The sequence below is a fragment of the Rhinopithecus bieti genome, unplaced genomic scaffold (genome assembly GCF_001698545.2).
Source record: "Rhinopithecus bieti isolate Rb0 unplaced genomic scaffold, ASM169854v2 scaffold_21626, whole genome shotgun sequence".
Lineage (NCBI taxonomy): Eukaryota > Metazoa > Chordata > Mammalia > Primates > Cercopithecidae > Rhinopithecus > Rhinopithecus bieti.
Genome location: NW_016810801.1, coordinates 331,765 through 356,616, shown reverse-complemented (window position 1 = coordinate 356,616; position 24,852 = coordinate 331,765). Strand labels below are relative to the sequence as shown.

The window sequence follows — 24,852 nt, the reverse complement described above, 5'->3', positions numbered from 1 at the left end:
TTAGACCATGCCTGTATGGATGCCCCTCTTTAAAAAGGGGATAATAAGTCACATTCGGATTATAGTGAAGGGATTCAATGTCAGGAAATAGTTGAAGGAAGACAGTATGTTTAATATGGAAAAGAGAAAGCCTCACACAGACTCTGCTGATAGTCTTCAAATAAGTAAGAGAGTGTGCTTTAGAAAAAGATTATGTTTGTACTATAGGACCTAGAGTACCCCAGAAATAAGAGGGGTAGACAGAGGCTATGGGAAGATTTCCATTCAGCTTAATAAAGAACCTTGAAAACATTTGCTTCCCAAAGGTGGAAGGGATTGCTTTATGAGGTTTCATATCATGTTGCAGGGTTGCAAATGTATAAGCCTTCTGGGGCTAGGTGGTAAATAAATATAACAGAGGTTAAGAGTATCAGAGCATAGGGAGTGGTGAGGATTGACAAACTGGAGACCATGTCCCTGCCTAAAGTCATTTTGATTCACTTTTTAAAGTTATATTGACCAGCTAAAAACTATATATGGATAGGGCCATGACTAGCCTATACAGAGCTTTTGTGCCAGTTAGAAAAAAATGTGTTTCTTTCTTATTTTATTTCCTTCTTTTAGAAAATCGTCTTACTATTTCTTTTTAAAAACAAGGCACTTTACTGTCCTGGAAATGGGTGATAAATCTACAACACTGGTGGCCCTATGGTTGGCAGGGTCCTATGGTTTGTAGGACCCTATGGATGGACTGGATTCATAGCCCTATGGATGGATTGGATTCAGCCCTCTGGAGCCCAGGTTACAACCCTTGTGACTGTAAACCTGTTTCTGAATGTAAAACTGATGAAATTAGGAGAGAAAAGTATTTGTCTAATATTATCAGACAGCAAAATCATAGTGTTCAGGCTAGGAAGACCCTAGGAACATGGGAGGCACAGCATCTACCCTCAGGGAGGTTTGGGGCTGGAGGAGGAAGCAGGTGAGTTAGCAGAGCATCGTGGCACTCGAGGTGTCAGGAGAGAATTCATCTGTGGTATGTGTATTCAGGGCAGACAGCAGGTCAGTTCTACCTAAAGAGGAGTGGGGGGACAGATTTAATAGAGGAGGTGAGGCTTGGAGAGAAAACCTTGAGTGTGACAACCTTCACATCGTGGCATCCTCTCTCCTGGGAAGTGAGACTGTCAGTAGAGGAGGGCCCTTTGGGCTGAGCTCAGAACCACATACATTCCATTTTGCCTAGCCCTTTGTAGCATCAGTTTTTCATGCTGGAGAGCTGGAAACAAGAGGAAAGGCAGACTATTTGTTTTAAAGCCCGTCTTCCAAGTCATATTGAATGTTCTTAGGCCTCCCACATGGTAGATTGAGGCTGACTCAGGGCCATAGACTGGGCAGAGATCACTGGCACAGCCTGTACACCAGCTCTTTAGCTGCCCTCACCTAAACCTCTTGACTTGGTCCCTTAATCCTTAATTAATCTGGAATCCACAGGTTGCACAGGGATATGATTCCTAGATACTGTGACTCTCGAGTCCCTTCTCCTTTCCCACTACTGCTGCTTGTGTCCCCAGATGCCTGGACTTCTCCAACGGCCTTTCTCTTTAGAGACGTCCACAATCTGCTGAATACATAGTTGTGTTTAGGTCACTTTTGCATTCAAAAACCCCTCAATGGCTCCCTATTGCCTTTCCCATCAAAGGAAGACAAATTCCTCAGCCTGAAATTCAGAATCCTCTTAACAGCTTCGCTACCCTTCTTTCTAAAACATCTGTTCATCTTCAACTCTGGTGAGCGCTTTGTTCTAGCAAGTGGTTCCTCATCTGCATCTTTGCGGAGATTTTCTCTAGGGGAAGAAAGACCTTGGATAGGGCAAGGTAGAAAACCTGCTTTTTTTCCTAGCTCAAAAACCAACTCCATGTATGACTAGTCAAACCACTTAACCTCTCTGGGCTCAGTTTCCTCCTCTGAAGAAAACAGGACTTTGGACAAGAGCAGGGATCTGGGACCTATTTGTTGAATTCAGTTATATGCACTCTTTCTCATCACTATGGCTTATCTATTATGGGTGCACTACAGGTGCACTGAGCTCTTTGTAAGCATTTTCTCATTTCACATGAGTGGTAGTCAGCCTTCAAGATGGTTCCAATGATGCTTGCCTCCTGGTATTCATCTTTGTGAATCCCCTCTCACATTAAATCAGAGCTAACCTGCCATCTGTAGAATACTTACAGATGCGGTGTGTGATTTTTGAGGCGAGGTCATAAAAGGCATTGTCAACTTCCTCCTTGGTCCCTTGAATTGCCCCTTCTGGGGGAAGCCAGACACCGTGCTGTGAGGACACTCAAGCAGCAATGTGGAGATGGCTATGGAGAGAAGACCTCCCACCAACAGCCACCACTGACTTGCCAGTCCTTTGTTAACAGCCAGCTTGGAAGCAGATCTTCCAGCCCCGGTTAGGCCTTCATGTGACTGCAGCCTCGCCGAAGACCCAGAGCTAGAAACATCTAGCTGAACTGCCCCCAGATTTCTGATCCAAAGAAACTATGAGATAATAAATGATCAGTGTTGTTGTAAGCCCCTAAGTCTTTGAGTAATTTGCTTCATAGCAATAGATCACTAATACTATTTGTATTATCTCTGACAGATGAGGAAAATGAGGTTCAGAGCAGTTTAATAGCCCATCTGAGGTTGCGAACTGGTGAGTGACAGGACAGGGATGCAAATCCAGGTCTGCCTGACTTCTTACCCATCACGTTATACGCCTCATGCCTCAGTGTCCCTCTGCCAGGTTCAGAGTAGGTGCTTATTACATAGTTCCAAGTGAACAAACAAACTGTTTTCATGACTGAATATGTAAATCAATTGCACAAGTATATATTTAGAAAAGGAGCCCATAAAGAATGAAAATTTTCAATCTCATTAAATCAGGTTGGAGTTTCCTATTGCTTAGGACTAATCTCTTCAAAAATTTTAGTATCCTAAAATGAAAACTTTATGCTCAAGAATAAAATAAACAACAAAAAAATTTTAGTCTCCAATGAAAGTAATCCTATTATTTGTTCTGATTATATAAATATTGTAAAATAATACACAGAAAAATAAATTAGAATCACCCCCTCTCCTGCTCAACATTATTGACGTTTTGGTTAAAAGCCATCTTCCGGCCGGGCGCGGTGGCTCAAGCCTGTAATCCCAGCACTTTGGGAGGCCGAGACGGGCAGATCACGAGGTCAGGAGATCGAGACCATCCTGGCTAACACGGTGAAACCCCGTCTCTACTAAAAAAATACAAAACACTAGCCGGGCGAGGTGGCAGGTGCCTGTAGTCCCAGCTACTCGGGAGGCTGAGGCAGAAGAATGGCGTGAACCCGGGAGGCGGAGCTTGCCGTGAGCTGAGATCCAGCCACTGCACTCCAGCCTGGGCAACAGAGCGACTCGGTCTCAAAAAAAAAAAAAGCCATCTTCCAGGTTTCTCTCTAGATACAAATACACATATCTAGAAGCTATATACTTACACATGAGTTGCATTATGTTAAATAACTAATTTGAAATTTGCTTTTTTCACTGAGTGATACAAGCATTTTTCCACATCCCTAAGTATACATATCCATCATTATTATTGACTTAATGGTTTTCAAGTATATAGTTTTATGATAATTTAGTTCATTATTCTTCTATATATGGACGTTTCCCTTTTCCCCAAGTTTTTACTATTATTAGAAACTATGTTTTGTTGAACACCCTATGTATATCTTTCTATATTTTCTTTTATATAATTACCCTCAGGATAAATTCCTAGAAGTAGAATGGCTGGTTCAAAGAGTATTTTGAAAGTATCTTATATCTTCATAAATTTTGCCAAACTGTCCTTCAGAAATGTTGTCCTAACTTATATTGCTAATTGCACATGAAAGTGTCCACTTCCCTGTGACCTTGGCAACAGTAGAAACAGTAAATTCTGCATGTTAACTTTAGTGGGTGCGCTGACCTGTCCGGTCTCCTACACGGCACTGATGAGAACTGACTTTTGTCAATAATCGTGAGCAGAGGCAGATATGATCTCTGCATGGTAGTGAAGATCCATGCCTAGAGGGACGTCTTCCTGGTGCCTCTATTTTGGTCTGAACATATTTTAGTAATGTCAGATTGTTTCTTTTACACCCAGTAAATATCCTTAGAAACCTTTCATTCAAAATCGTTTATTCTAACTTGAGTTGTATAAAGTCACAGCACACTAGTGGCTTATTAAAACAAAGGTAACCGACCTTCCATATAAGGAGCCTTTGTTTTCCTGATGTTTTTCTCCCTTCCTCTGAAGCCTGCTGGTCAGAAGTTACCCCTCTTACACCCCCTCGCTTGTATATCATACCTCCTTCTCTGGTAGTACCACTATGCCATCCTGCAGCCATGAGGCTACTTGTCCCATTTTCTTTTAGACCATGAACTTTCTAAGGCCAAGAATCTGGCACCTGGCACCTGGCACCAAAGATGTCCCCAGTAAAAGTTTATTGAATGAATACAACCTATATTGTAGGTTGTCATGAGTAACTAAACAGCCTATGGAGTGAGCTGGCAAGAGCTCTGTCATGGAGACAGTAAGCTGAAGGATTAAACTTGTCTCAGCCACTCATTTGAGTGACCTTGGGCAGATTCCTCCACCTCTGTCAGGCTGTTTCTTTCTGCAGTGAGTTTGTTGAGTGATATCAATGGTCCCCAAAACTGGTTGATCATCAGAATCACCTGGAATCCTCACCAGATACAGGGCTCTGGGTTCTTTTAAGAACCACTGGACAAACTCATCTTTATATCTACCTTCCCATTATTTGACCAAGAACATATTGCCAGCAGTGAGCTTCAGTTTGCAAATCTATAAAATGGGGATGATAACCATGGTGGCTGCCCTAACAACTTCATGGGGCTGAGGAGAAGTTCTAATTATAGGGGGAAGGAACTCAAAACACAACAGTTCTAAACAAGTATGTGAACTGCTGGTCTTTTCTGTCTGCTTTTTTCAATGGGACTTGGAGTACAGTTTTGACTAACCAATCCTAATTGAGAACTCGTGGCTCCCCTTTGGTTATGGATAGGAAATCCTTTGCTGAGGCCCTGTCTTTTGTTTCTCTCACTAGCAATCCAGATTCCATTGAAATATTCCCTCCCTTGTGGAAATCTGCTCTAACCTGGGTGTGGAAGATTATCTCTCTCCAGCTTCCCAGAGACGCTTGTCTCTTGAGCCAACTTAACTATTTCTTCTCACTCCACTCTACCCCTTCTTCTGTCCCTTACTCTGATCCTCTGACTTTTTCTCAAATTTGTCTTCCAATTGGCAGGTGACCCACTAGCAGACTGGCTAGCTTCCCTATGTAGGGTCAGGGTGTAGGAATGATGCTGTAGTAAGCTGCCAGAATGCGGAGCAAACCAAGATGTGGACGCTGTCTCATTACTCCTTTCACAACCAAGTACAGAAGGACCTCATCCTGTTTGGTTTTGCTTCTGTCTTTGGAGGCCCACCCCTGAAGACAGTTGAAGATGAGGAACAGAAAAGGGAAGATAGAGGGAAGGGCTGAAAGATTTATCAAGTAGCTGCTACGCACCAGGTTCCATGCTGGACCCTTTGTATATATTTTAAGAACAGCCAACCTTGATAGCACTCCTGGTTTGCCAGGCAACTTATACAGAGTGTCTGATTTAATCCCCATCCAGGCCTGAAGTGAGAGTTGTCATTCTCATCTTACAGATCAGGAAGCTGAGACTTGGAGGAGTGAAATGTCATGTCCGAGGTCACACGGTCAGCAAGAGCCAGAACCAGATTTTGAACCCTGACCTTACTGACTCGAGTCTGTCCTGCCTGACAGAAATGGCATTTTTTCAGGCTCCATATTTAGCATTCGAATTTCCAGAGAAAGACCTGTACTTAGAATGAGATTTCTTTTCACTTTTTGGAGCCAAAATTATTTTAATTTTATGGCTAGGAAAATGTAAACTTACATTTTCAGCAGACCAGAGATGATAAAGTATGCATTTGTCAAATAAAATTCTTTGCTGTGATAAAGTAAATCATTCTTTGGCCTGTAAAAAAGTAGGCCTCACTTGAACTGTTTTCACTTCTGCCTTTGCTAATATTTCTGTTATCTCCAGTAAGGATTACAATGATGAATGCTTTTTATTCGCATAGTTAAGCACTTCAGTGAATGTGTGAACACACAGAGCTTCATAAGTCATAGGGAAATGAAACGACATGATCACCACAAGAAATATCTTGAGAGTCTGACAGATTGGGGTTGGCATCCTGTCTCTGCCACTCATGCGCTATACGACCTTGGCCAAATTCCTTAGCTTTTCTGGTTCTCAGTTTCCTAATGTGTAAAATGTGAATAATAATACATATCTCCCTGGGTAATTTTAAGGATGGAATGAGATGACTTACTTATAGCACTTTGCATTGTACAATACCTGGCATGAAGTGAATGCATAATAAATGTCACAGTTATTATTGGAATAATTCTCAAGGCACTGGTTAATGGCAGTGCCCAGGGCTCACTGAACTTAAAGTTTTTTGGCCATCAAGACTGAGTCTAGGTCATCTTGTTCTGTGGGCCTCAGCTGCTGATGTACTTATGCTGCTCTTAGAAATAGTGCAGGCAGTAAGCAGGTGAAATTCATTAGTAGCTGTATCTGTTGAGATTATTTTGGCTGCAAATAATAATATCCAGCTTAACATGTCTTAAGAATATTAATTGGCTGGGCACAGTGGCTCACGCCTGTAATCCCAGCACTTTGGGAGGCTGAGGCTGGTGGATCATTTGAGGTCAGGAGTTCGAGACCAGCCTGTTCAACATGGTGAAACCCCCATCTCTACTAAAAATACAAAAATTAGGGGGCATAGTGGTGCACACCTGTAATCCCAGCTACTTGGGAGGCTGAGGCAGGAGAATTGCTTGAACTTGGGAGATGGAAGTTGCAGTGAGCCAAGATTGTGCCACTACACTCCAGCTGGGTGACAGAGTGAGACTCTGTCTCAAAAAAAAAAATATATATATATATATATATATGTATATATGTGTGTATATGTATATGTGTGTATATATATATAAATCACTTCTCATAAAACATATGCTCAGGGTAAGGTGATTGCAGAGTAGTTTAATTAACTTGCCCCAAGTTGCCACCAAGTTCCCATTTCTTTCTTTGCTGCCATCCTTAGCCTGTGGCTATTAGGTTGGCTCCTTCATGATCCCAAGACGGCTGCAATAACTCCAGGCATCACACATTTACATCACAAAATGCAAAGTCAGAAAGAGGAAAGATGGCTCATTCTATCCTCACATCTCTTTCAAAGACAGGAAATGAATTTCCCCAAAGCACCACCTCCCAGAAGACCTCTCATCAGTTTTTTGGGCCAGAATTTTATCAAATGTTTATCCCAGACCAGTGGTAAGGGAAAGAGGCAGGGCCAGTGATTCTCAACTCTAGCTGAGAACAAATTGGACACCTTTTAAAATAATTACAGACGTCTAGGTTCTGCCCTTAGAGGTTGATTTAATTGGGTGTATGTGGGGTCTTCTACACACGTGTGTGTGTGTGTGTGTGAACATGTGTACACTTCAGGGAGCTCTGTTGTGCATCTAAGATTGAGAACCATTGGTTTAGACCATCCAAGTTTCACCTTCTGAGAGAAAGAGCGTTTAAGCCTTCACTGAAGCACATGAACCAGATTGCAGTTCTAGAAAGAGGACCATGACTACTGGGTGAACATCCAAAAGAATCTGAAAGAAGCAATGGGATAGAAATGGATAACCCCTCCCACTGAGACCCTGCAGTCCTGGAGTGAATGATACCCCCTAAAGGTGTGAAATGCTTTCCAGTCAACCAGCACTAGAATCAGTGAAGCTGCTCATTGTTGAAAATACAGATCCCTGGGCTAAACTACAAATCCACAGTCTCTAAATCTCTGGGAGTTTGCACTTTCCACAAGATCCCTAATTGATTTTTATGCTCACTGACGATTAAAAATTGAGCTGGAGTTCACTGCCAGCCCAATCACCACAAGGGTTCTGGAAACAACAAACATCTCCTCCTAGAAAATTTAGGATATCTGGATTAGGCCATGTGGTACTGTGAAAAGAACACGTGTTCAAATCTGACTGATCCAAGTCTGAATTCCAGTTCTGCTACCTGTACATTGCATCATTTTGGTAAATTTCATCTCTTTGAGCCTCCATTTTCTTATCCACACAATCAAGAGAGTAATACCTACTTTTTAGAGTAATGTTGAGATTAAATGAGATCAAGGAAATGAGAGCAGCTGACACAGATTAGGGCACAATGGATGTCAGTTAGAATTTGGGTCTTCTAACTTTGAGGCCCACACTGCCTCCCAAAATAGTTTACTGAGGTTCTTCCAAAAGTTATAGAAAGGGAGCGCTATGCTCTAGGTTGCAAAGAGCCAAAGCACTGAAGTTGAGACACTTCCCCAAAGTGAAATTGCTTGGTGTTTCAGCCTTAAGGAAAAAGTCTTCCTGGGAAAGCAAAGCTAACAAACTAAAGCTTCCTGGAGGGCTGATTGTTTTAGTCCAGATCAGAAAATATAATGGGCCTGCCCTGGAGTCTCTTTGGCTTGTCTGACATGATTGTGACCTGAATACATGATCAAAGCAACAACAGTAATGTTCCTCTGGGTTGTTAGGCAGGAACCTTGGCATGAATTGTTCAGAAAGGGTCATAGGCAAGGTTGGGTGGAAGGTTTTCTATCACTATTTAGGAAAGAGTGAAGTGTGAGGTCTGGCTGTATTCAAGGCTATGCCAGACTCCAAAGAGCCCATGCTTAACTGCTTAATGGAAGCTCTGGGCTTGGCCAGCCTCCTCCCTGTCAACCCGGTGGCCTCTCTATCTGCCTACTGTGCAGGGAAAGAGTCAAGTGTAAACTAACACTTCATGTAAATGGGCTGTCAGGTCACTGAACCAATATGTTACAGTTAATCTGTTAAAAACAGCAAGGTCCCCCATTTGTAAACATCCCCTTGATAAGCTCTTCATAGCATATACAACCTAGGAAAATGAATGGCATCCCACCAGCTGCCCTGGAGTCAATATCCCTCTGTGCTTGTCCGGATGACCTCTCAATTCAGCTCAGCCCAGACTATCCCAGCCCAATTCATGTGGACCCACCTGAGCTGAGCTCTGTACTACTCCTGGGGTGGGGGTCAGGGATTCCCAAGGAAGAGCCCAAGAGAACCTCCAGCTTTAATGACTTAGATAATGGGGGATATGGTAACTTTGGAATACTGCCTGGGGTAAAGGCTGGAATTGTGGACTGAAAAGTTACGCACCCCTGGCCTTGGATCCTACTTCCCAAGCTCAATGCTGCATGGCTTTGCCAAGTTAATGAGTCACATCTCATATATTTTTAACTCCTGTGGATTTAACTCCATGCACATAGTAAAAGAGAGTGAGGAGAGAGACTGCTATAAGTAGTGTGGATGATTTTGACTTCCAGTCTATTCAGTGAACAATATAACCTGGAATGAGAGGTGGGAGATGTGGAACTCAGTTGTCTGAGTCAATTTTGGTCCCTGCTTGTCACTCATGCCATGAATATCTTGTGTTGGGTGTGATTCAAGTATTTTGGGCATACATAGTTGGCTGTAGGACTCTTTTTGCCTGGCTTGCTAACTTCAGAATCCAAGCCCTGTGTAAGATTGGTTTTCGTGCTTCTATCCATCGTAGTGGTGGCACTTGTCAGGCCATACTATGTCATTTTCCCTTTTAAAGTGGGAGACACTTTGAGGGAAGAATCTGGTTCTTCAATGTTTTGGTTCTCTTGCTTCTCTTCTCTCCCAGAACCTAGCACAGAGCCCTGTACTTAATAAATAGTAAAATTAGCACTTGGTGCCTACAGTGGTCCTCTCTGCCCCTACCTCATCCTTAAATGGAAGCAAAAGCAGGAGTACTCCAGTGTGACTTACCCTTTCTAGCCAAGGTGGTCAGCTCAGGGCTGAATCCATCTCTAGGATTACAGAACTTAAGAATAACACAGTGGCTTAGAAATGAATGATGGAGATAGAGCTTTTGATGGCATTCAAATCCCTGGTTCCACTGTGTCCTGGAGTTCAAACATATATCTATGCTTAAGTTCTGTGAGACCCAGCATCCATGTGAAAAGCTTATAGGCTTACCTAAGCTAGTTCAGGGCAGGTTTCCATCACTGCAACTAAAATAGTCCTAAGCAACACAATAATTTAGATTATTAAATGGTCCTGTGTCACTTGGATCAAGAGTTCAAGATAGACTCATTAGCAGGGATTCTCACAAACAGTCCTGCCTTAAGAATAAACCCTGTATTCTTAAGTGGCCACAGAGCTGAAAGAATTAGTTGATATTCATAGGCCCAGGCCATCACTTGTTTGAACCAAACCTTATGCAAGTATACTCTAGAAATGAAAATTCCTCAGGGCAACCATTGCGATGCACTGGTTACCTGTCTTCAAACGTAACTAAAGGATGAAGTGTAGAGACTGTTAGCTTTGATTTCCCAGAAAGACTTTTTCCTTAAGGCTGAGACACCAAGCAATTGCACTTTGGGGAAATGGCTCAATGAACCAGTGTTTTGGTTCATTACAACCTAGGGCATGGCACTCCCATTCTATTGCTTTTGGAAAAACTTCAACAAACTATTTTGGGAGACAGTGTGGGCCTGAAAGTTAGAAGACCCAAATTCTAGTTTGCTATATGATTATGAACAATTTGCTTCGTCTCTCAGGCCCTCCATTTACTGGTTTGTAAAATGAGGGCATTTGATTAGGAATGAAACATAAGTTTTGTCTGGCCATCTGCCTCCACACTTGCCAGCTAACTCCACTTCTACCTTCCCACCCAAATTACCATGTAATATTCAGTGCACAAACTCACAAACTAAGGAATGAAGGAAATATTCTCTTATTTTTCTACAATAAACTTAATTTTTGTCTGAAGCCCTTCTTGTACCTGTGTGGTCTGTCTCATTTATTTTCCCAGGGTCACGAACAAGTTCTGGAAGCTTTATAAACAGGCAGGTCCATTTGGTCTTCACAGGCATCCATCTTCACCAGCATCCACAGAGACACCCCCATTATGCTGTTTCATCCTCAGTCACTGGTCTGAACAGGTTGCCTTGGAGAGGTCTCATTGGCCTGAGTAAGCTTCCTTCAAGCCAGCAGTTCTGTCCTCTACCCCTGGGCCACTCTTGGACACATGTGTATCATCCTGATGCTACCAAGGCAGTCGGACTTGAAAAAATCAGTGAGTTGTCTCGGTCTGATTGCTGAGACATCTCCACAACTATGTCTATATTCAGACCTTGCTGCTACCCTGGGTTCTGATCCAGGTGAAGAGGAATAAATCTCCCTTTCTTTCAGATCCAGCAAAGTGTCTTTGGGACTCATTCCAAGAATCAAACCCAGAGCCTTTTTCAGAGACACTGCACTTCTCTGCACTCCTCACTTTCCTTCTGACTCACTACAATTTCTTAAATTGGAGTATCTTTATCATGCAGGTATGTACTTCTGTGTAGTTCCTTTTGCCCATTTTGCTTTCTCCTCAGTCTGTTATCTGTGCTGAATCTTACCAATTTCTTTCACAACCTAGGATCTTAACACTGAAAACCTAAAAAGACACTTTTTTGGCCTTTTTTTTCCATATGACTTCCCTGAAATAATGGACACTGCCTGATGCTACTTTTGATGAAATATGAAGAAGGAAGGCACACATGTAAATAAGAGTATGAGAATAAAACCCAGTTCATTTTCTAAATATTATCCCAAAACACAACACAGTGAAGTGTGAGCTGTGCTCCAGTGGAAGCACTCTCTTTTTGCATCAGTTGGCATCTCAGTTGCAAACAACAGAATCCACTGTGTTTTAAACAGAGAAGGCATTAATTGGTTGCCTTCAGAGTCTTTGGGAGGGCCAGAGAGCCGTGCTCAGGGATAATGCAAGCAGGAACACTCACGTCACACCCCTCCATGGTTCACAGCTGCAATCTGATGGTAGTGAGGCCCAGATACCACAATTGGCACCACACATGAATGCGGGGCACTATTTCCAAGATCTCTGCCCCTCTGCTGAACTGCCTCTGCCACATGCTGCTATTCTCACCCTGAAGTTGATTCTGCATGGTACCTCCTTACTCACATCGTTCCCTCCGGATAGAAGGAATATGTCTGATGGACAGAGCTGAGGTCATGTGCTGACCTCCTAACTGCAAGGAAGCCTGGGAAGAGAAGCTTTCTGGCTTAGAACTTGAAGAGATGGGACTCGTAATGTAGGAAATTACCATAGAGTAGGAAAGATATTCAAAAGATGATGAGTGCCATTGATAAAAAGTGTCACAGTGCTCTTCTTTGCAGCCAAACTCAAATATTTGACCTGCTCTAGGGAGATTTCCCTGCATAAGTCTCTATCATATGCTTCCTCTCTCCAATTTGTCATAGCCTTTATAGTCTGACACTATAGGGTTTTATTCTCACTGCTGGCTGTTAAGGTCTCTAACACTTCCACAAGCTGTCATAGTCAGTTTAGTTTAGTCAGTGTTAGTCAGTGTTCTGACTCTAAAATAGAAGACAACTTGAGAACAACCTTGTAATGCCTGCTAACTCTGGAGACTAAATCTATGTTCCTGATTGTAATTGTACTGCTTTTGTAAAAAGACATAGTATTACTCTTTTTTTTTTTTTAAAATTTTTTTTTTTTTTTTTTTTTTTTTTTTTTTTTTTTTACTTCTTCCATGTGCTAGACACTTTTATAATAATAAAAGCCATTTAGGCTAGGTGCAGTGGCTCACGCCTGTAATCCCAGCACTTTGGGAGGTGGGGGCAGGCAGATCACCTGAGGCCGGTAGTTCAAGACCAGCCTGGCCAACATGGTGAAACCCTGTCTCTACTAAAAATTTAAAAATTAGCCAGGCATGGCGACATGCACCTGTAATCCCAGCTACTTGGGAGGCTGAGGCAGGAGAAACACTTGAACCCAGGAGGTGGAGGTTGTGATGAGCACTCCAGCCTGGAGTGTTGCCTGGGTGACAGAGCAAGACTTCATCTCAAAAAAAAAATAAAATAAAAGCCATTTATTAAACAAAGTGTCAAATGGAACATAGGCTAACTTCAGGGCTGACTGGCACCTGGGCCACCTGCCCTGTGGTGAGAACAGGTTTCCTGTGGGTTGGCCACAGGTCTCTGGACGCACTGACTAAAAGCTTGTATTCATGCCAGGGCAGCCTTCACGTTCTCCAGGGGAAGGACTGTGAAGGAAAAGGTGAGGAGAAACTTACGAGGCGAAAGAGATTTCATCATGTGTTAACTTGAAGAATGGGAGAAAGATTTCCAGAGAAATCTTTAGAGGGAAGTGCTGCCTGAAGCTCTGATTCTTGGATAAATTCATGTAAAAGAATGAGACTATTACAGATGGACAATTTGACTATCGAGTCAGTCCAATTGTAACTGGTTTTTAGAATTTTCAGAATAAATTTAAGAAAATTGTAGAAAATAAAAATGCACTAGAAGCACCCACAAAACCACTATACCTTCACGGTTATACCTCACAGTTGCTATTAATATTTTTATTCTAGAACTTGTATTTATAATCTTCCGTCCTTTTCACTTCATATCAGTTTATAATGCCTTTTTAAATATGGCCAAATAGTTTCATAATTATTATTTTTAATGAGTTAAAATGTTTCTTTGAGTAAATATGTCATAATTATACAACTTTTCTCCTATTTTTGGAGATAGAAGGTTTCCTCAACTTTTTAGATATGGTAAATGATGCAGCTTCCATCCTCTACACTCAAATGAGTCTTCATGCCCAGCCTGTATTTGCTCAGTCTCAGGCAAAGCTGCATCACTCATTCTGTCTCAGGCCATTACCTCCACGTGTGTTGCCAGTCTCCTGCCTGTATGAGGTCTTATAGAGTATTTAACCCTTTTTCTTTCCTGTATTTTCAACTCTTAAACACTTACAGTCAGGTGTGAGGTTTTCCTGTCTTAAAACATTACCCGCTTGGCCTTGGGTCTCCCTCTTACCCCCAGAACCGCCCCCCCCACTCACCCCTGGGTTGCATCTCAGGGTCTCCCGGCTCCTGTCCCCTTCAGTCAATGGGAACTGCCCTTGCAAATGCCCCCCAGAGGGCTTATACTGACCTTTCTCAGGCTATATCCTAAGACTTGACTTCTTCATCTTATGATATCCCTGCATCCTTGGCTTCTGTTCCTTTCCAATGGCTCTGTGTCTTCAGTCTCTATCTCCTTGCACATGTCTGCCTTTACTTACATATTGTTTCTCCCAAGGATCCCATTCTTGGTTTACTTCTCATCCAAAAGATGTTCTCTCTTTCTCTGGAGTTTTATTCATTCTCAGTTTCAACTACTCTCAGTGTCTGAGGAGTCTCCAGAGATACAGAGCCAATTAGACAGATAGATAGATGACAGATAATCTAGGAGATTTATTATGGGAACTGGCTCATATGATAATGGAGGCTGAGACATACCAAGGTACTACTGTCTTCAAGTAGGAGAATCAGGAAAGTCAGTGGTGTAATTTGGTCTAAGGCTTGAGAAACTGGGAGGTGGCTGATATAAGTCCTGGAGTCCAAAGTCCTGAGAACCAGTATCTCCAAGGGCAGGAGAAGATGGATGACCCAGCTCAAGGAGAGAGAGTAAATTCACTCTTCTCTGCCTCTGTGTTCTATCTGGGCCCTCAGTGGATTGTGTGATACCCACCCACATTGGCAAGGGCAGATGTTCTTTACTCAGTTTACTTACTTAAATGCTGCTCTCTCTGGAAGCATTCTCACAGACACACCCCCATAATGTCTACCAGCTATCTAGGTGTCTTTATCCTTCTCAAGTTGATACATACAATTAACCAGCAACTCAGTGAGTTGCTAACTCTAAATACCTCTATTTCTAACTCTAACCCTTCTCCTACCTCATCCTTCTCCTATAATCAGGCTTCCATCCTTCCATTTTACAAATATTTGTCAAGAGCCTTTTGTGTACCAATGTTTTTTTCTAGATTGCATTCAAAGACAAATCAAGAAGAATCCTCCATGAAAACTCATACATCTATTTGCAGTTGGACGTCTCCAATTGAATGCCATACACACAACTTACACTGAACTCATCCTATAACTCCTCTCCCACACAGATCAGCTCCTTCACCTGTGCTTAATTAATAGCACCACCATCCAGCTAGTTGCCCATTCCAGAAACGCAGGAGTTATTCTGGGCTAGCTCTAACCTCAATCCCTATGTCTTCATGATTCAGTCAACAAATATTCCTGAATCTCTATGCCAGCCCTCTCCCCTCCCACCACAGCTATGCCCTTTGTCTGCATCCATTGCTTATTGTTTTGCAATGACCTCTTAATGGATCTCAAGGCCTCTAGGATGATTCCTAAACACTAACATGGCTATGCCACTCCCTAATTAAAATTTCCAGTGGCTTCCCATTGCATGTGGGATAAAGTCCAGTTATCCTAGTATGATGTCCAGGTTCTCACCTGGCTTACTCCTCTAGCCATCTTTCTGCCTTCTGTGTCTTACACTTGACGGGTTGTGACACTGAACTACTTGTAGTTTGACCAGTTTATTCCTTATTAGATGCATTTCCTCTTTTTCTATAATCACCTTTTCTACTTTCTCACCATCCAGCTCCATTTTTTTTTTTTCTATAAGCCCAACCTCTGGCATCTTCTGCAGAAAGTTTTTCCTGATCTCTCCTTTCTCACCTCCCTGGGCTTAGTCAGCTCCAGGTTCTGGGTGATTCTAGTAGCCTGTACATCTCTTTGTAACTACACACATCATGTGTATCTGTTTACGTGTCTGTCTTCCTTAGGAATTCAAATAAATGTTGAATAAATTCATTTTAAAATCCTATGAGTGTGCCTAGCAATTCTATGTTAGTTACTCAACACTCTTGTTCAGAATAATTTGGTGGGTTTCTCATCATAAAACCAGGGGAGAAACATGTCTGCAGGATTGTCAGAGATTTCCCAAATGGACAGAGAATTGCTACTTCACCTTTGACCTCTCGACCTCTCATCCCAGTCACTGACTTTGAGACCACAGCAAAGCTCCCAGAATTTCAAGCACTGGACAGAGTCTCTGACCAACAGATTAATTTTAGAGTCATTGAAATTCCGCCAACTCTGGGGGGAATGATTGGGAGCCAGGCTGACAACCAGCAAAGGAGGAAATTACTCTCTGTCTCTTTCAAGATGAGAGAGCTGTAACCACGGTGCCTCCCCCAGTGATGCTGTTCAAAAAACATAAATTTAATACTTTTATGAAACTCAATCTTCTAACCATAAGCGTTTCAGGGATCTCTTTGATGTTCAGGAAAAGCAGCCTGGTGCCAATGTCTTTTGCACATATGGTGAGGACCCCGCCTTGCACATGAGCTGAGCATTTTGGGTTCCTCAACACTCTGGAAGAGTTATCTTTTGTTTAAATGACTCAACAAACATTTGTTTAGCCCCTACCGTGTTCAAAACACATATTTTTCTTTCCCCTAGAGAATGAGCACAGATTTCTGAATCAGGCAAAAGCAAGTTCAAATCCTCTCTTCGCCCCTAACTGGCCACAGATTATTAGCATACCCCTGGATGACTGAGTACTGGTTTTCTCATCTGTGAAATGTGGTTATAATATTTACCTTTCAGGAAAATATCAAGGATTATGTGAGGCAGAATAAGAAAGAGGATGCCTTGCCCTGTGCCTGGTACCTAAATGTTTATTTAAAAGAGAAACTAGGAAAATCCAACTTTGTATAAATATTATTTGCATTAACAAATTGTGGCTATGTTACTACAAGAAGCACATTTAGTAAGACTTTAAAAACCATTATGGATGCATCATTTAGGAATGTAGTTGGCTGCAGAAACAATAAGCCAGTGGTAGGCCAGTAAATGTTTAATAATGGACTCTCTGGGGGAAAAATAAAGTTCTGATTTGTAGCGTTCACTGATTTCTGTAAAGTAAATACTCCCACCAAGGCTGATTTCAAGCTATCAATGTGGTGTCACTGAATACAGAGTTGGGAAGATACATAGTATCTAGTATATGGTATATAGCAATGAAGACATATGATATCTCCACCATTCATACACAATAGATGCACATAAACCCAAGAGCAGAGATAACAGACTAGAGCACAGTTATAGATAATAGTACATTTTGTGAAACATTTAGGAAGCAATGAGTTTTGAGTATTTACAACCTTCATTTTAAATATAATTTAATTGTAAGATTCCACAACTTAATTTTTAATAATGTCTGTGTTTAACAATTGACTATAAAGTTCTGAAAAATTTAACAATTACCTTTCACAAGTTGATGAGAGTCAGCTCTGACACACCACTACATAAAATCCTACTATAGTGACTTAAACACAACACATTTCCTTTGTTTTGTGTAGCAGGAAGTTCAGGGATGAGCATCTGAGGGCTGGTGGCTCATCAGGAACCAAGACTCTTTTTTTTCTGCTCTGATGTCCCAAGCACAAAGGCTTCATCCTCGTTCAAATGGCTTCAAGATTGCGAGGTGGCTTCCATCCACTCCATGTCTGCATGCAACTGAGCAACAAGGGAGAAGGAAAAGGGTGAAGTGTGTTTATTTGGTGAAAGACATTGTATTCATTTCCTATTGCTGCTGTAATGAATTATCATAAAACTTAACACAAAACAACAGTGGCTAAAAGCAATACACATTTGTTAACTTATTGTTAACACATTTGTTCTGGATACAGGAGGTCCTTTGTTAGGAGGGCTGGCCTGCTTCTGGAGGCCTTAGGGGAGAATCTAGTTCCTTGCCTTTCCCAGCTCTAGAAGCCACCCTCATTTGTTGGCTTGTGGGACTTTTTTGTCTTGAAAGCCATCAATGGATGGTTGAGTCTTTCTCACATCACAGCACTCTGACTCTGCTTTTGTTGCCACTTCTCTTCCTCTGACTCTTCTGCCTCCCTTTTCCACATGAAGAGCATTGTGATTACATTGGACCCACCTGGATAATCCAGGAGACTCCCCCTGTATTAGTCCATTTGCATTGCTAAAAAGGATTCCCAGAGGCTGGTTAATTTATAAAGAAAAGAGGTTTATTTGGCTCATGGTTCTGCAGGATGTACAAGTATGGCACCAGCATCTACTTGGCTTCTGGTGAGGCCTCAGGAAGTTTCCAATCATGGCAGAAGGCAAAGGGGGTGCTACTGTGTCACATGGTGACAGAGGGAGCAAGAGAGAAAGGGAGGAGGTGCCACACTCTTTTAAACAACCAGATCCCATGTGAACTCATAGAAAACTCACTCATTACTGTAAGGACAGCACCAAGCCATTCATGAGGGATCCATTCCCATGACCCAGACACCTCCTACTGGGCCCCACCTCCAACATTAGAGGTTGCATTTCAAGATAAGATTTGAAGGAAACAAAACATCCAAACCGTATCACTCACCGTTGAAATATCCTTACCTTAATTCCAGCTGCAAAGTCCCTTTTGCCAAGGAAGGTAACATATTCACATGTTCTAGGGATTAGAATGTGAACAACATTGCGAGTCATTATTCTGCGTACCACAGACACTCTCCCCAGGGACTATTTTCTATATCTCACTGTCTGGAGGTGTGCTGTCACAAGGCCACCCCTAGTTGCATGGCAGGCTGGGGGATCAAATTTTAGCTTTTAGAGCAATTTTGAAAATGCAGGTAAGACATTTAGGGCTGGAAATAACATTTGGGTCACCCAACCAATATTGGCCGCCACAGTAGGAAATAATACATAGCCAAATGGGTCTACACCTCAGAGCCTGCTGCTTGACTCAGTGAAATTGTGTTTTAAAAATAGACTATTATCCCAAAGTAATAATTGTTGGGTTGACTATACCAAAGGTCATTGCTCACACATGCTTCCTTTCTTCCCCTCCACCTCTTACCTCTCTTCCCTTTCCCTCCCCTCCTTTCTCCTCTCTTCTGCCTCTGTGGGCCTGCAAGTTTCACAGCCTGTCTTTTGGCTTGTAGTAGACCAAGGAGATGAGTTTCTATGTTCACTTTTGTGTCTGACACAGTATGGTGGGATGTTGTTCACTATCCCTTCAAATCATGGAACAGGGAATCAAATGCAGCATTTTGACCAGTTGTCCTCATCAATCCACAATTACTCATGTTGGAAAACTTATACTACATAACTCTTCTGCCTGTTTTTCAATTGTTAGACATTGTAATGGGAGAGGGCATTGGGTAAAGGATTAGGCAGCCACAGACATCTGATGGTGAGGTATGTTGACTTAAACAGTAGAGTTACCTACGGGGAGGAAGAACTTTATGGTTCAGACTGATAAAATAGTTCCTCACTGACTTTGCTATGGTACCTGAATTTTTCAATATGATAGGAAATATGGCATGTTGTTTCTACATGACAGGAAATATGATACATTATTATTATTGAAAGATCTTTTGATTTCCAACTTGGCCACTGTAAAGAGGATAGAATCTAAAAGAAAATGGTCTGGTGGTGTCACTTAGGTATGTCTCCAATAGGAAAGCAGTGGATATTGGAAAAGAACCAGATAAAATTTTTCGTATTCCATAGAAGTGTGGACAATATCGACTATGCCATTGAATATTCCTTTTATAAAAAGGTGAGACATTTTAGAATTTACTACCCATAAAAGCTTTGCTTCACCTCCAGAAACATAAGCTTATGTATTGAAAACAGGAGGTGTTTTGGTTACACGCTTGGCATCTCTATATAGTGCTAAGGTTGGAGGAGGCCTGGAAAGAATTTTCAAGGAAGACATATTATAGACTTCCTTCCCTTTCGAGCCTCTCTAAACAAGGGCTTCATAAACATATGGAGTGATGTGAGGAGTTTTTGCTGTTGCTTCTCTTTCTTGTAAACCACATGTGCTGCATATATGAAGCCAGCATCTATGAGAGAGAACTGAACAGGATAAGAAGTTTGTTGACAAAATACCTGGCCCTTGGAGTCGGCTCCAAGCCTCTAATGGTGCCTCCAGCCACTCAAGACAGCAGGGGCTTAACATTTTGACATTGTTGTCTAATTTTTCTTTGTCTCTTCCTGTTCTCTGCCACTTGGTGGTAGCCTAGGTTGCACAGGATCATGTGAATCCACTTAGTCACATCTGCAAATGAGAGCCTTCGAAGTGTAAACCTTATTCATCAGTGTGATTTAAGCTACATCTTGGTGACAGGGCATCCATCTCAACAAATGGCGTAGGGCCAGCAAAAGTCAAAGACTCAACCAACATGCATGATCATTGTTCAAAGACATGTCAAAAGGAAGAGAAGTACATTTTAAACATTTTGGTATATACATAACATAAAATTTACTATTTTAACCATTTTTAATTATGCAGTTCAGTGGCATTAAGTATATTCACATCCACTGTTGTTCAACCATCACCACCATTTATCTGCAGAACTTTTCCATTTTCCCAAACTGAAACTCTGTCCCCATTATACACTAGGTTTCCATTTCCTTCCCTTCAGCTTCTGGCAACCACCATTCGGCAACATCCTTTCTGTCTCTATGAATTTGACTCCTCTAAGTACCTCAAAGTAAGTAGAATTATTTAAGATTTGTCCTTTTGGGTCTGGTGTATTTCACTTAGCATAATGTTTTCAAGGTTCTTCCACATTGCAACACATGTCAGACTTCCATTCCTTTTTATGGCTGAACAATATTCCATTGTATGTACATACTGTATGCTGCTGATCTATTCATCTGCTGTGAGGCATAATCTCATTGTGGTTTTGTTTTGTGTTTACCTAATGATTAGTGATGCTGAACATCTTTTCTTGTGCTTATTGACCATTTGTATGTCTTCTCTGGAGAAATGTCCATTCTGTTCTTTGCCTATTTTTCAGCTGTTTTGTTTGTTTGTTTGTTTTTTGTTGTTGAGTTGTATAAAGTACAGATTCTCAAATTACAGACTACATAACGATGATAACCATGACTTGGAGAGTGTTAATTAACCAGCAAACTGACCTACCCACCCTTCCCTCATTTCAAGCCCAAGGGTATAAAGTATCATTTACATGGATGTGTGTCTGCAATCTCATTTCAACACCTTGACAGTCACCAGGTGTTTCTGTAAAAAGGCATCTGTACAAACTATAGCATCTGTTTAGAAGTAGCGAATCCAGAGAGGAGGGAGATTTAGAAATCTAGCAGCTGGTCTCAGTTTGAATATTTAATGTCAATTTGGACAGTGGGCCTGAAATGCTAGAACGCAAACAAAGATTTCCATGTTCTAATTATCTTCCGACCACTGTTGTGCTAAGCTCTACTTGGCTTCCCTTACTGGCACTTCAACTCTCCAGGCTGTACCATTTTGAGGGAAAACAGGGTGGCTCTCTGCATAAAATGCCACGGAATATGAAAAGTAAAGCAGCTTTGTCTGCTTTACCAGGGGAAAACTCCAGACTTTCTCAAGTACCCTTCCAAGTTTTCCAAATCGTTCTGAGAATACTGAGAAGCAGGTACATCTTGTATGTTCTAGAACCTGTCCTCTTGGAATTGTTGCCTTCAGCTTGTTCCTCAATCACTCTTGATTTCTGAAGCAGCATGTCTTCGACCCAAGCTTTCACAACAGCTGCTAATACCACCAGTGCCTGCATCAAAGCTACAGAGACTGGTCACAAACACATCATGTCCAACTGTTGCCTAGGCCTTTGGCTTCAAGGTTTCAGACACCTTGCCCTTAACTTGTCTTATTCTTTTGACTTGTATTGCTCTTTTACAGCATCTGCCTTACCACAAATCAGGCCTGAGCCCTGTGTGCAGGACCTAGGGGCTGTCTGATAACATGAGCGGCCCTTAGACCCACCCTACTGATGTGAACACATTGCTGTCTGGCCAAAGCTGTAGAAAGGAGTGCACAGTTCCTAGGATGAATGTTCCTCTACCAGGATACTCTTATTTTCTTCCATATTAAAAGACCTCCTGTTGAGTCCACACTCTTCCTCCATCATTGCCAGCTATGAATAAATCTCAGGGTGGGCATACAGACTGGGATCCTACTCCATGATTTTGACAATAAAAGTACTATATTTCAGCTACAGTTATTCATTCACTAATTTTTCTCTTGAGACGAATCTAGCACAAAGGTACTTCCATGTTTTAAATAGCAAAATCTAAATTTTATTTTTCTAGTGAGAATATTCCAACATATTCTGGCATTTCATCTTAAAATTCTTTGCTTTGCTTTTTAATAGGTTTACATATACATCTTAACACATTCATTCCCAAACGCTCCTAGGGAGATTGCTGAACTAGAAGATTGAATTGAGATTGGAGTCTTCCTGGAATAAATAAAAGAACAGTCACTAAAGGGTAATGGGATCCATTTATTATTCTGCCAGGCTCCTTTGCATACTATTCTAACAAACTCCTTGGGTGAATAAGAACCAAAGCCGGTCTTTAGAACACTGGGACTCACAGATGGAGGATGGGAAAAGTGCTGTGCTCATGGAAAAAATATTTCATTTGTTGACTTGGCTTTAAATTGTATTACAGTTGAAAATGGGAGAAGCACTTGTGGTTAATTTAACAGATCCATTAGTGAAAGGACCCTTAGAAATCTGTCGAAACTTTTTATTATATAAATAGGGAAATTTCTCAGATGGGAAAAATAACTTGCTCTAACTCAAATTACAAGAGCCACATGTCACTTGTTCATCATTTTGTGGCCAAACAACTCTATGCAGGTTGTTCTGAATCATAGTTATTATCCTTGGACTGTTTGTTAATGGTTGTTACTGACTGTTAATGGTCTGTGTTGTTTACCTTCCAAGGGTCTAACATTTTAACATGTAAAAGAACCTTGTAGCATAGGAAGAAGAAGGTTTCGATGGTAAAATCAACCCTAAGGCCACCTAGTAAACTCAATGAGCAGGGGCTCTTAACCTGAGGTCCTTAGAAGGGCTTTAACCTGCTGGGTGCAGTGGCTCTTGCCTGTAATCCCAGCACTTTGGGAGGCCGAGGCGAGCGGATCACTTGAAGTCAGGAGTTTGAGACCACGCTGGCCAATGTGGTGCAATCCCGTCTCTACTAAAAATACAAAAAAAAAAAATGACCCGGGTGTGGTGTCAGGCACCTGTAATCCCAGCTACTCAGGAGGCTGAAGCAGGAGAATCATTTGAACCCGGGAAATGGAGGTTGCAGTGAGCCTAGATCGTACCATTTGCACTCCAGCCTGGCCAAAACAAGAGCGAAACTCCATCTCAACAACAACAACAACAACAACAACAACAACAACACAAAAGGGTTTTTAGCTTTGACATTATATGCATTAAGCTCTTGGAATTATATGAATTATTTTATGCATGGGTAGTTATATGCATTTTCTTTAGGGAGGGGATCTGTCGAATTCTGGACTTTCTTGACTGGCTGGATAAGACAAACCTTGAACATAAAAGTATTTTATTGGCTTATTTTCCTGGAGCTCATATCCCACTCCCTAACAACTTCCAGGGTGGCTGAATCTAATTGCACTGTTTCTGTTTTTGTATGCCTTGCAACTCTTGCCCCTGACTTCATTCGGATTTGGGGTTCTTTTTACTTTGTGGATGAAAAAGACACAAGGATGACTCCACACATTCATACCTCCCAGCTTAGTACCACCCAGTGGTAAGAAAATGACTCTCAGTCCCTACATGGGTCATATAGATGGCCATCACCACTCACTGGGTCTAGGGTGTTGAGCCATTCTGGTTGATCAGCCTGAGTCATCTTTGCACCCTGCCCCTAAACATTGATATTGACATTCTTACAGAACACACAGAGTCAGAGAAGAGTTCTCTAAAGGCACCAGGAGAAGGGGATTGGGAAGTACATGGAGCAGATAAAGCTCTAGCAAACAGATTTTTTGGGGGTCCACCATTCCCCAGATTCTCAAGGGATCTGTTTCAGAAAGGTCAACAAAAGTTTTCTTAGGAGCAAAGGCTATGTTATGGATCTCCTAGTAGATTGCACGAAACACTCTCCTGGCCTAACTCAAGGAGGCAGAGTACTTGGTTTTCACACAGTAACATATTTTTTCATCTATACAAGTGTGCTTTGAATACTCCCTCTGCAATATAAATGTTGTTTGGCCTTTGGGTTCACTTCATCTGCATAGCCTACTAATAGGAAAGTTGTCAATTTACTTGGAACAAATAAAGACAATTCTATTTTCTGTAAAATATAAAATGCACATGATATGATTTGATCATGGCTGCCCTTCTGTGAATGTGCATTCCTGAATGACTGTCACGAATTTTATCAATCAGAACTCAGGAGAGTACTAATCCAGAGAGATGTCAAATCCACAGTTGTTTGTTCTTGGCCTCAATCTCAGTGCCTGGGAATTCTTCAGTAGCAGCACATGCACCATGGCTTAATATCTTTACAGAATTACATGAACACACAACTTTTTTGTCTTTCTTTTTAGAATTAAAATAAGTAATATTTTAGGCCATTCTAAAGTGGAGACTAATATTTCCCAGGACTGATAGAAAACTTCTCACCAGGAAAATAGAAATGAGATGATAATTTGTGCAGAGGGGGCCTTCAAAGAAAAAAGAGTAGGCTTCCATTGCTTTTAATTAGGGAGTCTATTTTAATGCTCCATTGAGGCTCTTTTTGATGGCACATTAGGGTCCATTGGGAAGGATATTAATTAAGCTCCAGGGTATTCTGTGTTGGAGGTCAAATGGGATAAGCTGGCATTATCGAGCAGCAAGGAAGAGAGGAAAAGTGGGAAAAGATCCTGAAAGCCAGGTGTATTGGTTCCAGTGCTGGCCAACCACTTTGTCTGAGGGGAGCAATGTTGTATCAATAGTCCACCA

The 24,852-nt window shown here is 41.7% G+C and overlaps 1 long non-coding RNA gene across 1 annotated transcript; it reads left to right on the top strand.

Annotated features, from left to right (window-relative positions):
* Positions 1-23,081, top strand: LOC108542688 (uncharacterized). Its single transcript, XR_001889345.1, has 2 exons — positions 1-2,774; positions 22,284-23,081. It is a non-coding gene; the product is annotated as an uncharacterized LOC108542688 (long non-coding RNA).
* Positions 23,082-24,852: the final 1,771 nt, after the last annotated feature.